The following is a 22,781-nucleotide window of genomic DNA, read 5'->3' on the forward strand; positions in this document are numbered from 1 at the left end:
TTCATTCTAAGCAAATGTTCTCTCTCTCTCTCTCTCTCTGTAATAACCAAGAACTCTGAGACTTTCTTTCTAGCATTAGTTGTCTGGTTGGTCAAGTAAGACCCTGTGTTGAAAAGTAAAATATCCTAATTATAGTATAGAATAAATTTATGTTTTAATCAAGAACATCATTGGAATCCCACTTTCAACATGTGTATGTGTTGTGTGTATGCATTAGTCTTCAAGATAATTTAAGAAAAAATGTATATACTCATATACATAAGACGATATAAAGGCTGTGCTCTGCATAAGTGACTGATATAATTTGTATGTATGTGTTCTAATGATCTTAATCTCTCAGCATTACATACAGAAATGTTTCTTCCACAATTTTCTGATTTAAGCCTTTCCCCCACTTCACCTCCTGTTTGTTAATCAGAAGGGGTCTTCTTCTGCAGCATTCAAAGTAGAACTGGGTTTTACAAAGCAATTCAACTCTGGAAGCCAAAAAAAGAAATGAAGTGGAATATAATTGACAAATATTTTAAAGAAAGAATTTCTTATGCTCATGACATTTTAAATGACTGAATTTTTCCAGAGTATCTAAAATGCAAAGTAGATCATTTCTTTCAACATTTTGTTTTAGATTAAATAAATTTTCAAAGAAACCTCAGTATGTTTGGTTTTTAATGCCTCTTTCTTTGTCAACTATTTTTTTTTTTTGAGCTCAAAGCAGGCTTTTAAAAAGTGTAGTGTGGCAATTGTTTTATACTGACAGGAATTTCCATATGCTGAAGATGTGAACATAATTCCTTGGCCTATTCAGAAGTAAACATGCCCAATTGTTAAATGAGTTCAGATTATTAAACATTTTCTGAATAGTTATATTTTTGTGAAATTGGCAATGCGATTTTACATTTTTTCTCCTTCTACCTGTCAGAGATAACTGGTCAACATGAGGACATGTTTGAGAGGTTTAGTAGTGCTGTAAAATAAGGTGGTTTCCTGTTTTCTCCACTGACAGCTCTGGGCAGCAGGGTTCTTTGTCAAGTTTCTGTACTATTTTAGTTCCTCCAGGCCACTGACAACCATGTGGTTTTCAGAGTTTTCTTGGCTTTGCATTATAGACTGCTCAGCTCTCCAGACATCAGTATCAAACTAGTGTTTACATCTAAATAGCTTCCTTCATTAAACTCCAGCTTTGATTTTCAATCTATTAAATTTGTGTGTTGTTCAAAGGAATAAAATGATCTCAAGCATTTATTTAATAGGCTTTGTTTGTACAATTATTAAATTAAGATCATCACTCAGTATTACTTCATCTGAAATGATAATTTCACAGCTGTCATTTTACAAGCAGTGTCAAGAGAATAACAGAATTTTGAAATCAATTTTAGTGAATAAAAGTTTTTTTCTCATTGTAGGATACAGTAAAACTGAACCAAATAATTTAATTTGGAAGTAAAACCAAAGTGAATTCACAAAATGTGTAAACTCTAGAACATTGTTTAGAGATTAGTGTTGCTAATTTAAAGTACTTCAGACTTACTTCACTGCATGTATACAGATCATTTGAATTAAGCAATTTTTCTATTTATAAGTAAATGATTATGATCATTCTAAGCTGCTAGAAGGAAGTTTCTTCTCTTAAATAGGTTTTACATTCTAAATAGTTTTACATATTTTAATTTACTAAGTAAATGTTTTATGCAAAAACAATGCAAAGATAAATTTGATCATGGATTCTACATTTCACAAAAGTTAGTCTTATGCTTTAGTGTATATTGGGATATCTCTATAAATAATACATTGATCATCAAAAGGAAATGGATTTCTTTTTAATGATATTACAGCAGGGTCATGTTTAAATGCCTATTTAAAGAGAACCTCTTTCAGATGAAAGGGAATGGAATGTAGATAGATTCACCTTCCATTATCATATGATAAGAGCAGAGGAATGACCTTCAATGTCTTCCCAAACCTGAGATAAAACGGCTTTCTCTGGATACATAGAAAACAACGAAACAAAACAAGACAAAACCATGGCTTCCATTTACTCTGTCAATTCATCTTCTGCAACCTATCAGAAATGGTCAAATTGGGATTATCAAGGACTCATTTTAATCTTGGTTTCAATTTCTTTTTCCAGAAGCATTTTGCCAGAGAAAACAAAAGTAGCAGTTTCCTGTTCTCACTTGCAACTTACATCTTTTTCTCTCTCCTTACATCCAGATTAAGGACAAAATCTAAAAGACTTTGGAATTATTTTTAGCCTCTTCACCATTTCATATTGAAACTGTGCAGGGCCCTGTGGGTCCCTCTTGGGTACAAAAGCCTCTCCATGTCCCTGGTTTCTTGTTTGTAGCAAAAAAAAAGGGGGGGGGGAGGGCTTTAGTCTCCCAGACCTTCCCAGAGTTACAAAGAGCAGATTCAAACAGTTAATGATTAGGACAATAGAGTCACAGGACTCCTAGTTCCTCCTGAAGGGATGCAGATAACAATCTGATGCATATCTTTGAGTTGTTCTATAGAAACTAAGATCCCCACTCAGGTGGAGGATGGTGAGTACATGCTGACCACAAGCACTAGACTCTGGACTGGTTGTAACCAGAATGTTGAGTTTCTGGAAACATAATTCCTGAACCTCACCACCAACCAATCAGAAGGTCCAGGACCTCATCATGTGTCCTAAGATCCTCTCCCCTAACTCTGTCTTTAAAAACCCTTGTCTGAAAGTGATCGGGAGTCCTGGTCTTTTGAGCATGAGCCACCCATTCTCCCTACTTGGCCCTTGCAATAAACCTTTCTCTTCTCCAAACTCTGGCCTCACTGTGCACTGCGCACAGGAACTTGGGTTCAACAAAATTTTTTTCTTTATTTTTTCATAAATATCTCTTCATTTATTTCAGCCAAGATCTCAAAAACAATAAAACTAAATTGTACCAGAAAGTGTCAGCAAAAATTCTCTTTCTCTTAGGAAGTCTGTAATATTCCAAAGTGACTGGGTGTGAGCACAACTTTGTGTGCAGGAGCACATCGTGCTGCCAGGTGTCCTCTGGAGGTGGATATCTAGATGTGGGACAAGGGAAGAATCCAACTCTAGGATCTTGAGCTGTGTTAAGACATGGTCACTTCTTGGGCTGGAAAGTTCAGATGCCAATACCAGAGATGACGCTGTTCAAAATGGTCTGAGTTGAAGCTTAACCATAGGTTTGGAATTCTAGGAAGATCTGTTAGTTGTATTCTTGGCCCTGATCTCTGAATTATAAAGAGTGTTATTTGGTTAAGCAACAGGACTGTGAAAAGAAGAACTACCACAGAGAAACCAGTAGTTGGTCAGGAAAGTCAAGCATCCACATTCCACGTCCTTATGCATCACAGATGTGACCAGCTGTGAGCAAACCAGGTTCATTTCTTCTTTTCAGCCATCTTTATCAGCCAATGCTCTAAGTCTTGATTTAAGGATCAATGGAGACCAAGCAGTAGCAAGGCTTTTAGAATTAGTTTCCTTCTAATGACAGTTTTACTATAAAATGGATACAAATAAACCAACCCACCAATGGAAAACTGTGAAAAACTGGTGAGATCTGTAACAGCTATTATAGTTGTAAATTGTTTACATGATTTTATCATTGAATATATGTAACTTGCTTTAAAATAAGGCAGTAGCTTAAAGAAATGATGACTTACCTATCTCTAGCATTTAAAAGCATCCTATATCAAGACTGATAAGCAGTCAATTCTGTCTGTGGCTAACCCTGAATACTATAGACTACGTACCATAATGTTTTGCCCTCAGCAGGTAAAGAACAAATGTATGTGACAAATGTGAATATATCATTTCCCCTGTTCAAGTGAATAAAATTACACCCACTATATTCTACCTTCCTGCTGACCCGACCTTCAACTTTTAGAGAATTAGGCATGTCTATGTGTTGAAATAAGTACAACTCTTTGTGTTATAGGAAGATAAGAACAGAGACTAATTCAGAAGCCTATACTTAATATTTATGAATCATATGGAAATACTTGGAATGGGTACCATTTTCAGTCACAGAACTTATTTTTAAATTAATTTTAAAGACCCCAAGATTAAAGTTTAAAAAACAAAAACAAAACAAAAAGAGAACATGAACAGCTATAGCTGTCCATATGCTGCTAATTGTAGCAGCCAGAAAGGAATTCCACCAAATGTCATGAGGCAAAGGGCCTTGGTGTTTGTTGTTGGCTGTCTTGGAGGAATCCATCAGTGACTCTCCCATTTAATTGGCCTCTGGTCTTAACCTATCAAAGCATCTCTTTCCCTAGAGGAAAAGACTAGTAATAAATACTTAAGTTTAGTGTGTTATCTAACATCCTTTATTATCATCCTAGAAAGTCTCAGTAAATATAAACATGAACTACTTATTGGAGTAAGTAGTGCCTGTCAGTGGTCACTCTATACTGATTTATTGAATGAGGAATACCTTGAACTTGAACTTCACTTGTTGCTCTCCCATCTCGGAAACTAAACTTAAGACATTGATTAAGCCCCACTGGTGTCTAACCTAGTGACTAATTCAAATGGGGCCAGCAAGGGCTAAAGCATAAGGCTTATAGCATTAGTACTCAAGGCACCCTAAAGCCTTTACCTGAGCCAACATAACTTACCTACTTACTTATGCAAACTCCACCCCACAGCTTAAATCTGGAAAAATCAGTGGGGGGCGGGGAGGGGGAGGGAGATCAACACCTATAACACACTGCATGTCACTGTTTCTGCAGCCATTCCTAGCCAACATGTGGGAAAGATTTTATTTGTCATCACATTTCACTTTTCCTTGATCCTCTACTTTCTTAATGGCTGCTTGGATAGCCTCTTGGCTGACCAGGAACTGGTGAGGTCCAACAGCATGCAGGTTCTCATCCAGTTCCAGGAGAATGGGGACTCCAGTAGGACAAGTAATGTTGATAATGTCTTTATCTGAGATACCTTCCAGATGTTTCAGGAGTGCCCGGCTGCTATTTCCATGGGCAGACATCAGAATGGTTTTACCACTTAATACTTCAGGAGAAATCCTTTCATTCCAATAAGGAAGGAGTCTCTCCAGAACATCCTTTAAGCTCTCGGATCATGGCAGCTGATCCAAAGGAATGGTGCACACTTTGTACCTCCAGTAGTTGTAGATTTCATGGTAGTAAGGATGGGACTCCTCTATGGGTTTTGGGGTCACAGCTCTTTCTCCACAGCCTCACTTGTTCCTCGCCATGATTCAAAGCCATTTGCTCCCTGTTGAGACCCATCAAGGCTCCATAGTGATGCTCATCGAGATGCCAGGATCTTTCCATGGAAACCCACTCCTGCCCCAGCTCTTCCAGGATCAGCCAGGCTGTGAGGATGGACCAGTTCAGGATGGATATGAACATAAGATGAAACTCAAAGTTTAGTGCTTTGAGTTGCTGCCCACTGTTCTGAGCTTCTTCCATTCTTTCACTGTTAAGTTTTTGATCCACCCAGCTACAAAAACTGTTCTCTTTATCCCAAGCACCCTCTCCATGTCTTAACATAATCAGTTTGTACTTGGATATACTGATGGCTGAGCTTCTCTAGTGCTTTCCAATGGGCCAGTGTTCAGTGACAGCAATATGTCTGCAAAAAGGCCACCAGCGGCAGGCACTTCTCGGAAGTGCTGAGCAGCCAGTGCCTCTCAGGACTCCTCACTGCGGCCAGCGTCAACTCTCTTTTCTAGTCCGGGAGCCAGAAGGGGCAGGTCCTAACAAAAATATTTTCAATATCTTTTAGATGTGAAAAGGACAAATAGAATCACTGATCCAGGACTTTTAGAATATCCATGGTTAAACTTACTTTGAAAACATCAGTTTTCTATTTCAAAAGCAGCCCCTCATTCTGTGATTTGTAACAAAAATTATTAAAACTAGAAGATGCCTCATATATATGATTTTATATTAAAGATCAAATTTCAGATTTTTGCTTCATAAATTACACAACATGCCATTTGGAAAAGGCCAATATTTTGGTTCACTTGTCAATTCTCTCGGTGTTTAATGAAGCAAAGTGTAGCTGTGTTGATATTTTTATTGTGGCACTTGATCATATTTTCATTGGCAGACCCGCAGATGGCCATTTTTACTCCAGAAAATATCAGGCTAGATAAATTCTAGTTTTGATCTACTTGTTGTTCACATATGTTTGGAAATCTCTGCTGCCTTTGCTTTTTACAATGAAAGCTTTTATAATGAAATATTTACATTGACTTCTTAGCTTTTTTGAAAGCCCTCCCCAGTCTGCATCTCAACTTATCTTTCTAAACTTTATTTTACTGTTCCCTTCGTATGTCCTCTGCTTTAGCTAAGTTGAACTGATTATCATTCTATATGAAAATCTGTCATTGTTCCTTCATTCCTGGGCCTCCCTTCACTGGAATTTTCCTGACATCCAACAACTCACCCTAACCCTTATCTCAAGCATTATTGCCACCTATTAAAGTACCATGTGTCCAAAAGGACTAATCTCCAAAATATATAAACAGCTCATGCAGCTCAGTATTAAAAACAAACAAACAAACAAAAAAAAAAACAACCCAATTAGAAAATGGGCAGAAGACCTAAATAGACATTTCTCCAGAGAAGACATACAGATGGCCAAGAGGCACTTGAAAGGATGCTCAACATCACTAATTATTAGAGAAATGCAAATCAAAACTACAATGAGGTATCACTTCACACCAGTCAGAATGGGCATCATCAGAAAGACTACAAACAATTAGTGCTGGAGAGGGTGTGGAGAAAAGGGAATGCTCTTGCACTGTTGGTGGGAATGTAAATTGATATAGCCACTATGGAGAACAGTATGGAGGTTCCTTAAAAAACTAAAAAAAGAATTACCATATGACCAGCAATCCCACTTCTGGGCATATACCCAGAGAAAATCATAATTCAAAAAGACACATGCACCCCAATGTTCACTGCAACACAATTTACAATAGCCAGGTCATGGAAGCAACTTAAATGTCCACTGACAGACAAATGGATAAAGAAGATGTGGTACATATATACAATGGAATATTACTCAGCCATAAAAAAGAATGAAATTAGGTCATTTGTAGAGACATGGATGGACATAGAGACTGTCATACAGAATGAAGTAAGTCAGAAAGAGAAAAACAAATATCGTATATTAATGCATATATGTGGAATCTAGAAAAATGGTACAGATGAACCAGTTTGCAAGGCAGAAATAGAGACACAGATCTAGAGAACAAATGTATGGACACCAAGGGGAGAAATTGGGGGTGGGAGTGGTGATGGGATGAATTAGGATATTGGGATTGACATATATACACTAATATGTATAAAATAGATAGCTAATAAGAAACTCCTGTATAAAAAATAAATTAAAGTTTAAAAAATAAAATAAAATAAAGTCCCATATGTCTAATTTTTCAACTCCATAATTGCTGCACTAACTTTTGCAGATTTTTTTCCTTCCTTGAACTCTGGAAGTATGGCCTTATTTCTTAGGACAAATTTCTGTTTACAAACTGTAAGCTTCTTGTTATCTTTCTCCTTTCAGAGTACTTATTCACATACTTTCACTACAACTATTCAGCAATATTGTCACCTCCTTTCTTCCTTTTCCTGACCTCTCTACTTTGCATCAATCTTTACAACTCTCCTTTCTCTTTTTTAACTTGAACTTCATGGCACTCTTAATATTATTCATACCCCCTAGAGCTCATTTCTTTATTTTAAGCCCAACTTTGAATGAATCAATACATCTTCCCTGTGCCTTATCTTCTGCTCTGTGGAAAAAAAAAAAAAAAAAAAAAGTAGAAGCCACCAGATAGTCTCCCTGATCCACCTACATGCATCCCATTTTACTAGTAAAGAATTGTTCTGCGTGTGCCAGTCTGAAGAAAATCTCCCCACCTGGCTGTAGATCCCATCTACTCCTTTAGTCACAAGTACTTTATCCTTCTCTGACAATTCTATCCTTTCTCTCATACATTCAACTTCTTCTCATTGCCCCAGAGATCTTAAACATAGTCAAATTTATTTAATTAGTTAAACAAACAAAGAAAAACACAAATCCAAGCTTTATTCTCCCTTTCCTTCCTTCCTCTCCAGTTACAGGGTCATCTCTCTTCTCTCATTTATAGCCAGAAGGTCAGATAGTGAACTACACTCAAGGTCATGATTTCTTTTGTTCCTACTCACTGCCCTACTCAAGCTAACATGCCTTCAATCATCATGATTCCATGAAGTAATTTTCACCAGTGTGACTAATTATTTCATGTTGATAAAGATAATGGATATGTTTAAAGTACTTATTTCATATCTTTGTAGTATTTGAGCCAATTAACCACTGTCTTAAAACACTTTCCTTCCCTTCATTTCCATGACATGATTTCTCCTAGTTTTCTCGTAACCCTCTGCCTGCTCCTTCCCTGTCTCATTTGTCATCTCACCCTCCTTTACCTAGCCATTAAATTTAGAGTTCCTCAAGGTTCAATCCAAAACCTTCTCCTCTCTCACTTAATATTCTCTTCATAGGTAATCTCAACCACACTCAGAGGGGTAATCACCATCAATGCTCACCTCTGCCTCAGATTTCTCCCCTGAGCTAGACCTACTACTCTGAGTCTTAGCCAGTCTATTTTCCACACCATAGCTGGAGAGAGATTTAAAAAATCAGAATCTGAAATTGTCTTTCCAGACCCTCTCCTCCAAATTCTCCACTCCTGATTAAATTTCTTCAATCCTTTCCCTTTGGGATCTTCCCACACTAGGCTTTCTTCACTTCAATCACTCAGGCCTCATTTTGGTTCATAGTGATCACCATGATTTCTCCAACTACTAGTAATTTACACATGCTGTTTCTTTTTTCCTAGATGCTCTCCTCTTCTCCCTTTAACTTAAGTACAACTCATCCTTCAAATTTCAGCTAAAATAGAACTTTGTCAAGGAAGATTGTCCTGACCTTTCTGACTAGAAGACCCCCTCACTTATGTACGGCATATCTCTCCTTCACACCACTTAGCAGAATTGTCAACTTTTCTCCGATAGTGAGATTATTAGATTAATATCTCGCTTCCTTCCCAAGTGCAGTTACCTGGTCTTTCTTTTCTTGAAAATAAATTCCCAATATCTAGATCAGAGCCTAATATAAAATGGTAGTTCAATAAATATTTGGTTGGTGCTTCCCTGGTGGTGCAGTTGTTGAGAGTTTGTCTGCCGATGTAGGGGACATGGGTTCATGCCCCGGTCTGGGAAGATCCCACATGTCACGAAGTGGATGGGACCGTGAGCCATGGCCGCTGAACCTGCGTGTCCGGAGCCTGTGCTCCACAACGGGAGAGGAAACAACAGTGAGAGGCCCGCGTACCAAAAATAAATAAATAAAAATAAATAAATAAATAAATAAATTTTTGGTCAATGAATAAATGAATACATGATGAATTCCTCTTTCAGTATACATCACTCATCAAAATATACTATACACCTTGCGCTTAATAAGAGTTTTACAAGTAGTTATTGTATTGTATTAAGTGATATATCAAATATTAAGTGATATATATCATATATTCAACTATATTTATATATGGTATATAATATGTATTTATATATATTTGAATGATTGAATGTTATTTAAAAGAAAACATAAATAGAGTAGAATCTGTAACTCAGAACAACATATTGATATTCAATTCAACTCTGTTCATGATTATTTCCATACCGTTTTGTGTGGTATTTGAACAAGAGCCATGGCAATTGGTTTTCTTTTGGATTAAGAAATTTGAAATAATGTCCTTCAGCTCATTTATTAGAACATCTGATTAAGGTTGGCTGTAGCAGTTTCTGTTTAAATTGAAATGTCACTTTGTTGTCCCTTTTAGACTGACATGAATTGACTAATCATTTACATTTTACATTATATTAAACTCCAAGTTCTTTGAATGAAATAGCTAGTAGTGTCATACTTTTGGAGTGTGGTTTTGATGAATATATTTGTCCTACTCCCTAGGAAAAAAATAGTTATAAAAGCTCAATATAACATTATTCATTTTCCTGGCTTACCCCACACCTTGTTTTTGAGAGCAGCATGCATAAAACAGTAACAAAAAAGTTATATTTTAAGGATGATTCATTTTAACACATTTTGAAGTAATCATTAGTTTGTGATCTCTTATTAATAGAGGAGATGCAAAAACCACAAGCAATAACCACTAATTAAAGTCACTGATGAGAGAAATTTGAAAGAAACACTTTACGTTTTCTTTGGAAGAAAATTCAGAAGTATGGCAGGACTCTGGTTAAGTTTACAAATTTTACCTAGTCCCGGATATCTAATATCCAAATTGTACATTCTATATTAATCACTATTTCTAATTAAAGTTTGAAAATATAATATTGCCTTTTTATTAAACAAAAATGAATGTTGATTTCCACTAATTAAAAAGGAACTTATTATCACAGGATGGGGTTCCAGGGAATTCTAAAATATTTGCCAGGTTGATTTTGTAATAAATATTTTAATACAAACATCAATGAAATTATATTAAACAATTAAAATGAATGATTAACAAAAAGCACTTTACTTCTTATCTAATTATAAAGTAACAATCTCCTGACTGGTCTTTCTGCCTGCAGTCTGGCTATATCTAAGCTCTACTCCTCCTTGCAAGCAGAATGGGCTTTCTACATGCTAAGCAGATTGTGTCTTTTTCTTTGTTCAAGTTCTTTGATTTCTCCCCTAGCATTTAAAAGTAAGTCCAATGTCTTCAATTAAAAACCCTGGACCTTCATGATCCAGATAGAACCTGTCTCTCATTCCAGCTTTAGTTAAAGCCATTTATAGAAACACACACACACACACACACACACCCTCTCCCTCCAGGCAATGGAACTGCCTACATTTCCCAAATGCTTTATATTGTTCCTTTCTCTGGTCATTCATAGGGTGTTTGTACTACAGGAGAAAGCCTCTCCCTTTCTTCACCTAATTCCTGCTTATTTTCCAAAGCATTTTCCAAATTAAACTGAATATAATACAGTTAAAATATCACCTCTTGCAGGATGCCAACTCCTGATGCTCCAGTTTCTTTTAGGACCCCAGAGCATTTTGCAGTAAACCTCAGTCACAAGACTTTATAACTATAAGCATCAATTTGCTTGTCTGACTTGTGGCAAAAATGTGTATACTTTGAGGACTAAATTTTCTTTAATTTAGTATCTGCTGGCCCCTGACGTACCAAATTCACTTGCCAAATACTTATCTATCTGGTGTGATGTGGCAGTCCCTTAGGTTGGAGCTACAGACACAGAGCTTAAAGACACATGGACCCCATCCCTGGGGAGTGGATCATGTATAGCTAAACAGTAGAGACTCAATACTTAGTTGCTAATTGAATTAATAAACAAAGAAATCTCAATTCTGAAAACTGTCTAAAGAGAAAGCTAAAAACTTTAATTACATAATGGTGAGAATGACAAATTATTACAATTTATTACAATATATGATTAAATGCATGCACTCTAAATCACTGACTGTGTTACACAAATTTAAGTTAACTGCATGAACTAAAATTGAAACTCATCTCCTCTCCTTCTTTGCCATTCACTCATTCCTATGATAAATGGCATATGGAATATTTTGTTTATTGGGATCTTTGGTTTCAAGCATCACGTCCTACCCAGCCACCTTGTTGATATCTCCTTCCTAATCTGGCAGTGTAAACGTCAAAGACTAAGACAAAAGCATTAGTCTGATTTCTAACTTGGAAGCTTCATAGAGAATTTTAGCATTGGTGGTAGAAACAGAGATTGGTGTTGGGTGGGGACAGAAATAACTTTATGTTGCCCCGGCTAATTACTGACTCCACAGGCAAATGAAACACTTGTTACTGGCAACTTTCCAAGCCTACCCATAGTAGATATTTGTGACATTTACTAATATGTCCAAAACTATTAATGTTGCATGTCAACACCACTTTTGCCTACTTCAATACCAACTACCATCTGCTTTGCTCATTTGTCAAGAACAAAGCTTTTGTCCCAGAGTGTGCTGGCAGCTGCTCTGTCAATGGAAGGATTACCACTCAAATACCAGCTTTCTATCAGGATACCCCTTGGTTGAGGATTTGTCTCCAGAACAAAAGGGTTGCTACTTCCAGAGTACATCCAAAACAATGTGCAACGTGCAGTATCAGGGAGAGGCAATCTTGTTACTTAAGGTAAACTTGATGGGGAAATTACTGTGGGCATCACCTGAGGGTCCACTATGGTCGATTTTTCTATCAATGACTGGAGGACACATTTGATTCATTTCAGCCCAAAAGCATTCTCTAAAGTGTTATAGATGTGTTTAACATCATTCCTAAGAGAAGGGAGACAGGCAATTTGCTTTATCTGTTTCAAAATAGTATTATTCTTACTGTGCAACTCAGGTAACTCTACCATTAGGTGTTACATAGATATTTGAATGGGTTTCCTGATATAATTCGAGAGAGATTTTGATGAAACTGGTCAGCAATAACCTCTTTGGTTGGTTAATTTTACAAAAAATGCCTGTGAACATTTTCTTAAAAATGAAATTGTAATAGAAAAAAGATGCACTCACATAAAGTACCTTGTAAAATGTGTTTAACTGGAACTTCGGGGATTCTTTTTCTCTTTGTACATTTTTGGATGACTGGGACAGGATACAGAATATTTTTCTGAGTTATTTTATCCTTTCAGGGCAGAGATACAAAAAATCTTAATGAAAGTTCCTGTATATTGTGTGGCAAGGTGTCCTATGAGGATACAGAAGCAAGTAACTCCACATATTGCATAGATCTTGAAATGAGGGGAACTCCATGCTACCGAAAACTTATTAAAAAAAAAAAAAATCTGGCATTGTTCCTAGAGCTTCTGGCTTTATGCCACTTAATGAAACACTCATGATAGATGAGCACTCTCCCTGTCATGCCTATAAAGGAATGCTTGATGATTTTATTAACATAAGCAATATTGAAACCTCTCTTTGATGAACATTCTAATAAGGATGCCCTCTATGCTAGCAAAAGTTCAGGCAAATAACAAGGAAGAACAAACAGATGAAAGGAAACATCACAACATTGCAACACATGACAGGTATCTGACTTCAATAATCATGTGCTCTGAAACAGTATGCAATATATAGAATTATGTATAGCAATATATTATATATATAGACCCAAAGAAAGAGAAATTCTGATTTTCAACTTGCAACTGGCAATGGTACAAAAATGTAGTCCCCCTTACAAAGCAATATCTTGATTTTGAGAATTTGTGTTATTTAAATCACAATCCGAATTTTTTTTTATTTTAGTATCTTATTGTAGTTGAAAATTTCTTCACTGGAATTAGCAAGTGAAACACAAAATGAGCTAAGAAAAGTTTCACTTGTTCAGAGAGAAACCAACAAACCAATTCAGGAGTCTACAGAAATCATGGCAGTCTAGACATGGAAATTTTTGCCTAAAGTCTATTGCTATTTAGGTGAAAACTTTAGACTTGGTGGTTAGCTGTTAATAAGGAATATTCTGGAAATGAGGGAATTGCAAATGTGCAAATGCCATTCCTGTTTGTGTTTGACCTGCCTTTTCATTGCAAAACTATTAATGTTGCATGTCAACACCAGTTTTGCCTACTTCAATACCAACTGCCATCTGCTTTGCCCATTCCTGCCAATCCCTTACTATCTAGTTTAAAAGTCATACATTATTTTTTTAAACATCTTTATTAGAGTATAATTGCTTTACAATGGTGTGTTAGTTTCTGCTTTATAACAAAGTGAATCAGCTATACATATACATATATCTCCATATCTCCTCCCTCTTGCATCTCCCTCCCACTCTCCCTATCCCACCCCTCTAGGTGGTCACAAAGCATCGAGCTGATTTCCCTGTGCTGTGTAGCTGCTTCCCAACAGCTATTTTACATTTGGTAGTGTATATATGTCCATGCCACTCTCTCACTTCGTCCCAGATTACCCTTCCCCCTTCTGGTGTCCTCAAGTCCATTCTCTAAGTCTGCATCTTTATTCCTGTCCTGCCCCTTGGGTCTTCAGAACCCCTTTTTTTTTTTTTTTTTTTAGATTCCATATATATGTGTTAGCATACGGTATTTGTTTTTCTCTTTCTGACTTACATCATACATTCTTGGAAGCCTCCTTTAAACCCCACAGCTGCCTCTTGATATACTCCTCTAACTTTATCTTCTTTATATCACCTCTTATACTGTACCTAAATTGCCTGTTTACTTGCTTGCCACAATGAGATTATGACCTCCTAGAGGACAGAACAGTTGTCCTATTTGAAATTATAGCCCAGAGTTTAAAACCTAACAAACATAATATTTTTGAATGAATACATTAATGAAGATATAAATGAATATCTGCAATCATTATATAAGCCAATAGTGACTTATAAAATCATATTTAAAATATGTTCTGAAGTAACACATATATTTCAGCGACTATTATAGAGTTGAAGTGAAACATTTATTTGACTATAAAATAACTGATCATAATGCATTCGGCCTCTTTGGAATATCAAATACACATGTTTGTATGGGTTTTATATATATATATATATATATATATATATATATATATATATATATATATATATATACATACTTTTTTCTATATCTCCCATATATCCTAATAGGTATTTATATAGATAGATAGATATAGATGATATAGATATATCTTCATCAAAATCTCTGCAATATTAGCATTTATTATAACACAAAACTTATGACATATTTACTCTCTTGGACATGGACATCCAGAAAAATCTTATTTATCTCAGCTCTATAAAAAATGAAATATATTGAATAATATTTTATTTTATCCCAAAACAAAACATAAAAGTCTTGAAAGATACACATTTTAAGAAATAAATTCTTATTTGGTTAAATCCAAGGAACTCTTTAAGTTCAGTTTTAGCCATAATTAGAGAATTTAATTGTTGTTTCTTTTCTTTGGAGAGGATTGTTGTGTCAATATAAAAATACTTACATATTATTCATTTCAGAGCTTACACTGAATTTCAGTGAGAAAGGAAATTCTTTTTTAGCAAAAGTTATGAGTTTAATTATAAAATATATAATATTTTGAAGACATTACACTGGAGGTACAAGTTTATGATATGATACAATAAAAATTTGATGAATGTATATGATACTAAATGCATTAATTAGATTTGTGTGTTATACCATACATTTGTAAATATATAATTTACAATGTTGCCAATTACATTAGTAAAACCATTCATCTTTTTTTTTTTTTTTTTTTTTTTTTTGCGGTAGGCAGGCCTCTCACTACGCAGGCCCAGCGGCCATGTCTCACGGGCCCAGCTGCTCCACAGCACGTGGGATCCTCCTGGACCAGGGCACGAACCCATGCCCCCTGCATCGGCAGGCGGACTCTCAACCACTGCGCCACCAGAGAAACCCAAAACCATTCATCTTTGACAAACAATTTGTGTACATTAGCTTCTTTTGTCTTTTTAACTATTCCTTTGAATTACTCTTGGAAAATATTTACTTTACTTTTGGAGACTTGATATAGTATATGTATTAAAATATTTTCAAAATAAATACAAAAGCACAAAACAATAATTTATATATTCAGTCTTGTTCTATCATTAAAAATAATATCAATTTCACTATTAATTCAAATTATATCTGTAAACAATCATACTATTTCAGTTCATGATTTCAATGATTCATCTTATGAAGAAAGTATATTTCCCTCAAGGTAATAGGTTAAGTCTATAATACCGAGGTTTTCAACATATTTGAAATCTGATTCAACATTTTGTGAACTTAGAAATACTCTACTATTAGGTTTGTAGCAGAATTTTTCTTTTTGTTGACTATCAAAGATGATATCTTTGTTAGTTACATTACTCTGCATTTATACAAAGGCTGTTTAAAATTTAAGGTAGGGGTAGTAGACACAAATGTATTTAACAAGGTCATTTTTCAAATTTGAAGAGTTCCAGCACTTTGCAATGCAACAAAAAGCAATTTGTAATTGACAGTTTTCTTACCTAGAGTGTTTCTCAGTCAAGAGATTGTTCTCCAAAGACAGTCAGCTGGGTAAATGTCAGAAGCACAAAAAGTAAATTATAGTACAAATAGTGTTGATATTTCTATGAAATGGAAGAAAAGCATATTTATTTTTAAAATATAGAATTTTATTTAAAACAAGTGAAAACTTTCTATTGTGACCTTTACAAGATTCCAAACAGTGACAAATTTGGTCATTACAAATAACCTTTTCCAGAAAGAGCTTTACCATTTGGGACTTTCATTTGGTAATATATGTGAATTAATTTCCTTTCTACAAAATAACTCATGATATTAAACTTTTTATGAGATATTTTATCCCTAAGATTACAGTTTTAAACAAATTTTAGAAGGGGAAAAAAAGTAAGGGAGCAGCTATATAATAGCCTATCATTTTAACTTGTATGGGGGGAATTATTAAGTCATTTTCTCATTTCTTCCTTCTGTAGAGAATGATATTGTACTTTTGTGAGCTTTGTGGGTAATTAAGTCTCACAACATTCTTAAAGAGCTTAGTAGAATTCTATTCAGAAGATTCACTCTAAAGCAGTTTCCAACTTAATAGATGGGATTCTCTGCATTGTTAAATCATTTGTTTGGAATCTGGTATTCCTTTTCACCATATAAATAATATGATGTATGGTGGTTTAAAGTAGTTTTCCAAGTTAGTCTTCACTATTTTTTTTAACTCTTGGGTACCCAAAGAGAACGTGTGTGTGTGTGTGTGTGTGTGTGTGTGTGTGTGTGTATTCTAGAATATATAAAATTATATAAAATTATGAAGATAAATTTAAAAGTGGGCAAATATTATTACCCACTCTCAGTAGCTTGCATAATAACATCTCTATTAGAATATGAGTTCCAGTCCCAATCTAGAATTATAAGACCACAAACTGACCCACTGCACCTGACAAAAATGTTCTTTTTTCTTCAGTCCCACATCTCTAAGACACTGAAAACCAAGAAGACCATAGGTCTGTTTCAATGATTGGATTTTCTCATTTTACGACAGGATTTCTGAAAGGCAGAGGAAGGGAATGCATAGCAACACATAAGGGATTAAGGTGCACTAAAAGACCAGGTCTCTTTCCCTAGTTTAAAGTCCTTGTCAAATTAGTCCTGAGTTTTTTTCACCTTTCCGTCTCTTTCCTCCCAGGAACACTGTCCCTGCCATCTTCTCCATTAGCCAGCCACTTAATTGCAAACTCTATGGACTACTGGGAAAATAGAATACTTTATACCAGGCTGTCTACAAAATCTCATAGGGAATGATGAGTGTCCCCAGAAAGCTAATACATAATAAGGAGTGTGACATTAGCACTTTTCAAAAACTCTTTAAGAATTATTAATAAAAATTATATCAGTATTCTTTGGAAAGTAGAAAAGACTAGATTTAGACCTTGCTTCCCAGTTATATATGAATGGCAATGAACTTCTCTGACCACTGTATCTAAAATGGTAGCCACAGATTCGATCCTCTAATTCTGCTTTGTAACCTTTATCATTACTGATATATTTGTTTTCTGCTCCTTACACTGGAGTAAAAGCTTCAGTGATGCAGATATGTTTGTTCTGTGTAAGTTTGTGTGGTATTCTCAGGTGTTAGAACAGTGACTAGCATAGAGTAGGTACTAGATAAATATTTGTTGAGTGAATGAACAAATAAATGAATACTAATTCAAAGACTTAATTGCTTTGAAACGTGACTCCCTTGACAATACATGCTTATATACATTGCAAATAAGAACAAACTATCTCTCAATGGGAAGACAGTTTTAGACACCTGCTTAATGACTGCTTTGCACATACATTTCCTGTATGAACTGGTTTCTCCTAATCTAAGTCTCCTTCCACAGCAGTTGTTAGGCTTCCCTCTTTCTCACCAGACCTGACTTCAAAGCCACAATTCAAATAGGCCACCTGTTTTCTCTGCTTCACAAATTAGATACTACATGGTTCGAAGCTGAAAAGGAGCATAACAAAGTGGATGAGAGACAAAAAGGATAAAAATCAGAGCTTGAAAAAAGAAAATTAGAAAATGTCCATAATATACATAAATTGCACTACACTGCAGAAAGTGATTATTTGCTCATCTAGTCTCTTCAGATCCTGAAATGCTGAGATAATTCTACATACATTTTACCCATGAGTGTGTCCAAGAAGACTGTGAGAGTCACAGAGGTGATAATACAGCCTACTATGGGTGGTAGTGGCCAAGCCATTAAAACATTTCTTGGTTCCTTTGTATCAGAGACAAACAGGATACTCATGCCTACAGAAAATATGTCCCCTTATTAGAACATAAAATACGCATGAAACCATAAAATATTATTAATTTTACAATGCTATTATTTAACAGAGATGATATGGAAATTAAGCTTTACCTGATAGAATACTACCTGAAAGTTAATTTGTTTGAGGGAATTAGTCTAATTCCACATAGGATTTCAGGTGTAATAATGAAACACATACACTAAAAATCAAAGGTAAAAGGGTAATAATGAATCAGAATCAGGAAACTGTGAAAGGAGTTTAAAGGCCAGAGTTAAATATAACTATCAAATTTGATTCAGTTTAGTCACAATTCCCACAAATGTTAGTTAGGCACCAATTAATACCAATGCAAAAATAAGATGAGGTAATGAACATGATGAAAACACTAACTTCAATTCCATAAACTTAGTTTTAAGCATCTGAGATATTCCAGGCTCTATTAAGAAGCATTGAGGATCCAAAGACAACTACCCTACTGAAACTTGGCACCTGGCCATCATGCCACTTCTAGCTCTATTAGAATTTATTTTCACTTTCTCTTTATTTTTTTTTATTTTTACATTTTAAAATTATTTCATAGACATGTAATCACCTACTATGTTTGATATTATTGTACTGGTTAAATATGTCAAAGTCTCATGTACTCTAATTGTTTTGCTTTAACTATGAATACTTACATCTTGAGTACAAGAATACAGTCTAACCTTAAATCAATACACTTCTCAAAAGAATCAGGTGTTTTGTGAGATTTTATATCTAGAACCATACTCTGATTTGAAAACACGTTTCCAGTGAAATGATGGACATATGTAATCTAAAAAATAAAAATTCAGAGAAGATAATAAGTGCCTGTGAAATGCACACATATTTTCAAGGTGTTGGACTAAAAATCCAGTACAATGGGGTTTAGATTGCAGCTTAAAATAATAGTTACTACTCAGTGGGAATCTATTTTATAGCAAGAGGTATTCTAGGTGCTTTAGATACTCTGTCTCTAATCTAATCTCGAAAAAATTCCTGGGGATTACATATCATTTATCTGATTTTATATAAGGTGAATTTAGGGTTGGGGAAGGGGTTAAGACTTGCTAGAGATCAGGTAAAACTAGAACAGCTGGGGTTTCAATTCTCAAGGGTTTCTCAACACTTCAAAGTCTGCTCTTTCCACTAAAGTAGGCTGACTCTCAATCCTTAATTGACTGAACTAATCAAAAATGACACAGAATTACTTAAGGCTGCCCCTTTAAAATGCTCCTTCATGATGCTGAGCCTACCAATCAAGTAGGATCTTACCGTTTAAATGCTCCAGAACACGTCAGCATTTTTGCATTTTTAGAAATAGCTTGTGTTGTAGCATTATTATTTACTTACCTGTTTTGGCTCTTTTACTAAATTATATTATAGAATACTGACATCAAGTTTAATAATATATTAGGATAAAAATATGTAAGCCTGTGTTAAGTCTTTATACCTTGGCAAACTCAGCATATCAAAAGGATATTTACATATTAGTTTATCACAGCAAAACTCAATACTGATTATATAATCTTAAGAGCCATCTTTTTTCTAAGCCTCACTAGATCACAAAGGTGCTCTAGCTCATGCCTCTCCTAAGGACATTATATATATATATATATATATATGTATCTTCAAACAGGAAGGGACATTTCTAGTTGGTCTTATCTGTAGACACACAAATCTCCCCCAATTTGGACAGTCTTCCTGTGGTTGTGTTACAAGAGTCCTCCTACCCAGTGTCATTTGAACCTGTAGAAGGAGACTGAGTTTCGTTCAGAAGCAAAGGAAAGCTTTATTCTTTGATCAAAGAATGGAGAGGTTCGGGCTAGTGCTCCAGAGTACAAGATCTCCCTGAAAGGCCCTCAGCTGGGCTATTGTATAAGGATCTTGTCAGTGGGGAGGGGGGCGGAGTTCTTGCAAGTCTGGTATAGCTGTGCTGCTGCTGCTTCTGCTCCCAGCACTTACTCCTGATTGCAGTGTCTGATGCAACACCTCTGCACATGGCCCACCACCGCCATCTTGAATCAGTGTGTGCCCAGCACTTGAGAACAGGCGCCTTGGAGCTGAAGTATCCTGTGCAGCCACTTCACACTGGGAACTCTGGTCTGAAGTGCCGGGTACAAGGCCTCTGCACTTGGCACCCTAAGAGCAAGTGAAACTAGACGAAGTACAAAGGAAAAGGAAAAAAAAGGTTAGACTTTTTTATTTTATTAAAAAATAAAATATTTTATTACCCAGATTCTATATTTCCCAGAGGATAATTAATGGGTTTTGCTGGTGACAAAGCCTTCTGTTGTTTGTCCTGTTCCTCATTTTTGAGAGGCACTGAGGGACGCAGGTCTGCTGATTTGAGGCGTCATCATAACCCAGGTTGAGGAGCGGTACTTGCCAGCTGCCTGTAGACGTGTTCGATTGTCCCCAGACCTTAGCCCTGTTTGCCCTGAGCAACAACCTTTTGTCTAACGTTTTGGAGACAAAGGGTACCAGATAATTTAAGATGAATGGTGCAAATATTAGAAGAGAATAATGGTCACATGTCAATTTTTTCCTGAAAATGAAGGTATCTAGGTCTTTTGTAGGCAAAAGTGTGCCCTGATGTTGAGGCTCACTGCCGTGGCCTGAATCTCCCTGGTGATACTTTTGTTGTTTTCCAGAAGAGAAGCTTCAGGTCAGAGAGGGGTTCACAGGAGTAGTCAAGGGGGTCTGTTGCACCAGGTTGTCTCTCTGGACATTGGGGCTCAGAGGCCCTCTTCACTTGAGTGTGATGTGCCTATAGAGTGATCCCTGCAATTTCAGGGCACAGTAGGTGGTTAGGATTACCAAGTGGGGCCCATTCCACTTAGGAGTGAGCTGACCTTCTGGGCTTTCTGATTTTCCAGGTTTTTAGGTTCACCCAGTCTCCTGGCTGGAAGGGGTGGAGGGCCAGGTCAGTGGATGCAGGCAGCACCTGGTTACCATATTCAGTGAGAGCTTTCAAGGTTTCTCCTATCTCGAGGGCATACTTGAGTTCCATTACAAGGGAGTTAAGGTGTCCCTTCTCTTGGGCATGGGGAGTGGGTCTACCATACCTGAGTTCAAATGCACTTAATTTTAACTTACCCCTTGGGGCTAAATGCATGTGGAGCAAGGCAATGGAAGCAACTTAATCCAATTTTCTTGAGTTTCCTGATGTACCTTGGCTAAGGCCTGTTTCAAGGCCTGATTGGATCTCTCTACTTTCCCTGACAATTGGGGTCTCCAGGCTGAGTGCAAGGTTAATTTTATGTCCAGGGAACTCATCCCCTTTGTCACTTGAGACACAAATGCTGGATCATTATTACTTTGTAGGGATCCTGGGAGCCCAAACCTGCAGATTATTATCTTTAGTAAAACCTTAACCACTTCAGCTGCCGTCTTAGTTCTAGCAGGCAATGCTTCTATCCACCTAGAAAACATGTCTACCAGCACCAAGGGATACCTGAAATTGCCCAGTACTCTTGACAGGACAGGAAAATCAATCTGCCAGTCTTGGCAAGGATATGTCCCTCTGGTTGGAATGGGCCTTATCTAGTGACCTCTGAGGGGTCTGGTGTTGGGGTCATTAATCCGACTGATTATACTTTTTATGTCAGGAGTTACCATGACCTCAACTAACCAAGTACATAGGGCTTCCCTCCTGTAGTGAGTTCCTTTTTGAGCCTCCCTGATGGCTTGACAAGCTGCAGTTTGGGGAAAGGAATATTGCCCATGTTCATTAACTAGCCACACATGGCCTCCTAGATCTCTATTGATGCCCCATTTTCAGGCTTTGTCTAATGTTTCCTTTGTGTAGATTGGGGAAGACCCAAATAAGATTTCTATTTCAGGAAGTTTGGAACTAGCACCAAACTCTTAATGGATTCCTCGAAAGACCAAAAGATATAACTGGGGGTCCCCCTTGAATTTGTAACAGCCCGTGCTTGAGACAGTCTCTCCTCAGTTAGAATATCCCACAGGAAGTTAGACGGGACCGCCTCCAGTCCAGAGCAGCTTAGCCACGTTAGTTCCTGATCAACTTGGTTCATTAAGGGGTGGCACAGCTGTCTGAGGCCAGGGTGTTCTCTTTCTTCCTTCCAGCTGAAAGGGAGGAGTTTTCAGACTTCCTGCCAGGTGACAGCTAAAAGCTCCAGGAATTCCTACAGGACACTCCAAAGGCCGTGGGCAGGGCTGCTTTATTGAGTTCTTGTCAGCAGGGAGGGGGCAGAGTTCTCTCAGGTCTGCACAGTTGTGTTACTCACAGCATTCCAGATCACAGTGGCAGCACAGTGTCTTTGCACACAGCCTGAAGAGCTAAGGTGTCAGGCACAATGGTTTTACACTAGGAACTCTGGTGTGAAGTGCTGTGTGTAAGGCCTCTGTACCCTACAAGCAAGTAAAACTAGATGAAGCAC

The 22,781-nt window shown here is 36.6% G+C and overlaps 1 pseudogene; it reads right to left on the bottom strand.

The window, feature by feature from the left end:
* Positions 1–4,772: 4,772 nt before the first annotated feature.
* LOC132503141 (bisphosphoglycerate mutase-like) lies at positions 4,773–21,807 on the bottom strand (annotated as a pseudogene).
* Between the last annotated feature and the right edge of the window lie 974 nt (positions 21,808–22,781).

The sequence above is a fragment of the Mesoplodon densirostris genome, chromosome 2 (assembly GCF_025265405.1).
Source record: "Mesoplodon densirostris isolate mMesDen1 chromosome 2, mMesDen1 primary haplotype, whole genome shotgun sequence".
Lineage (NCBI taxonomy): Eukaryota > Metazoa > Chordata > Mammalia > Artiodactyla > Ziphiidae > Mesoplodon > Mesoplodon densirostris.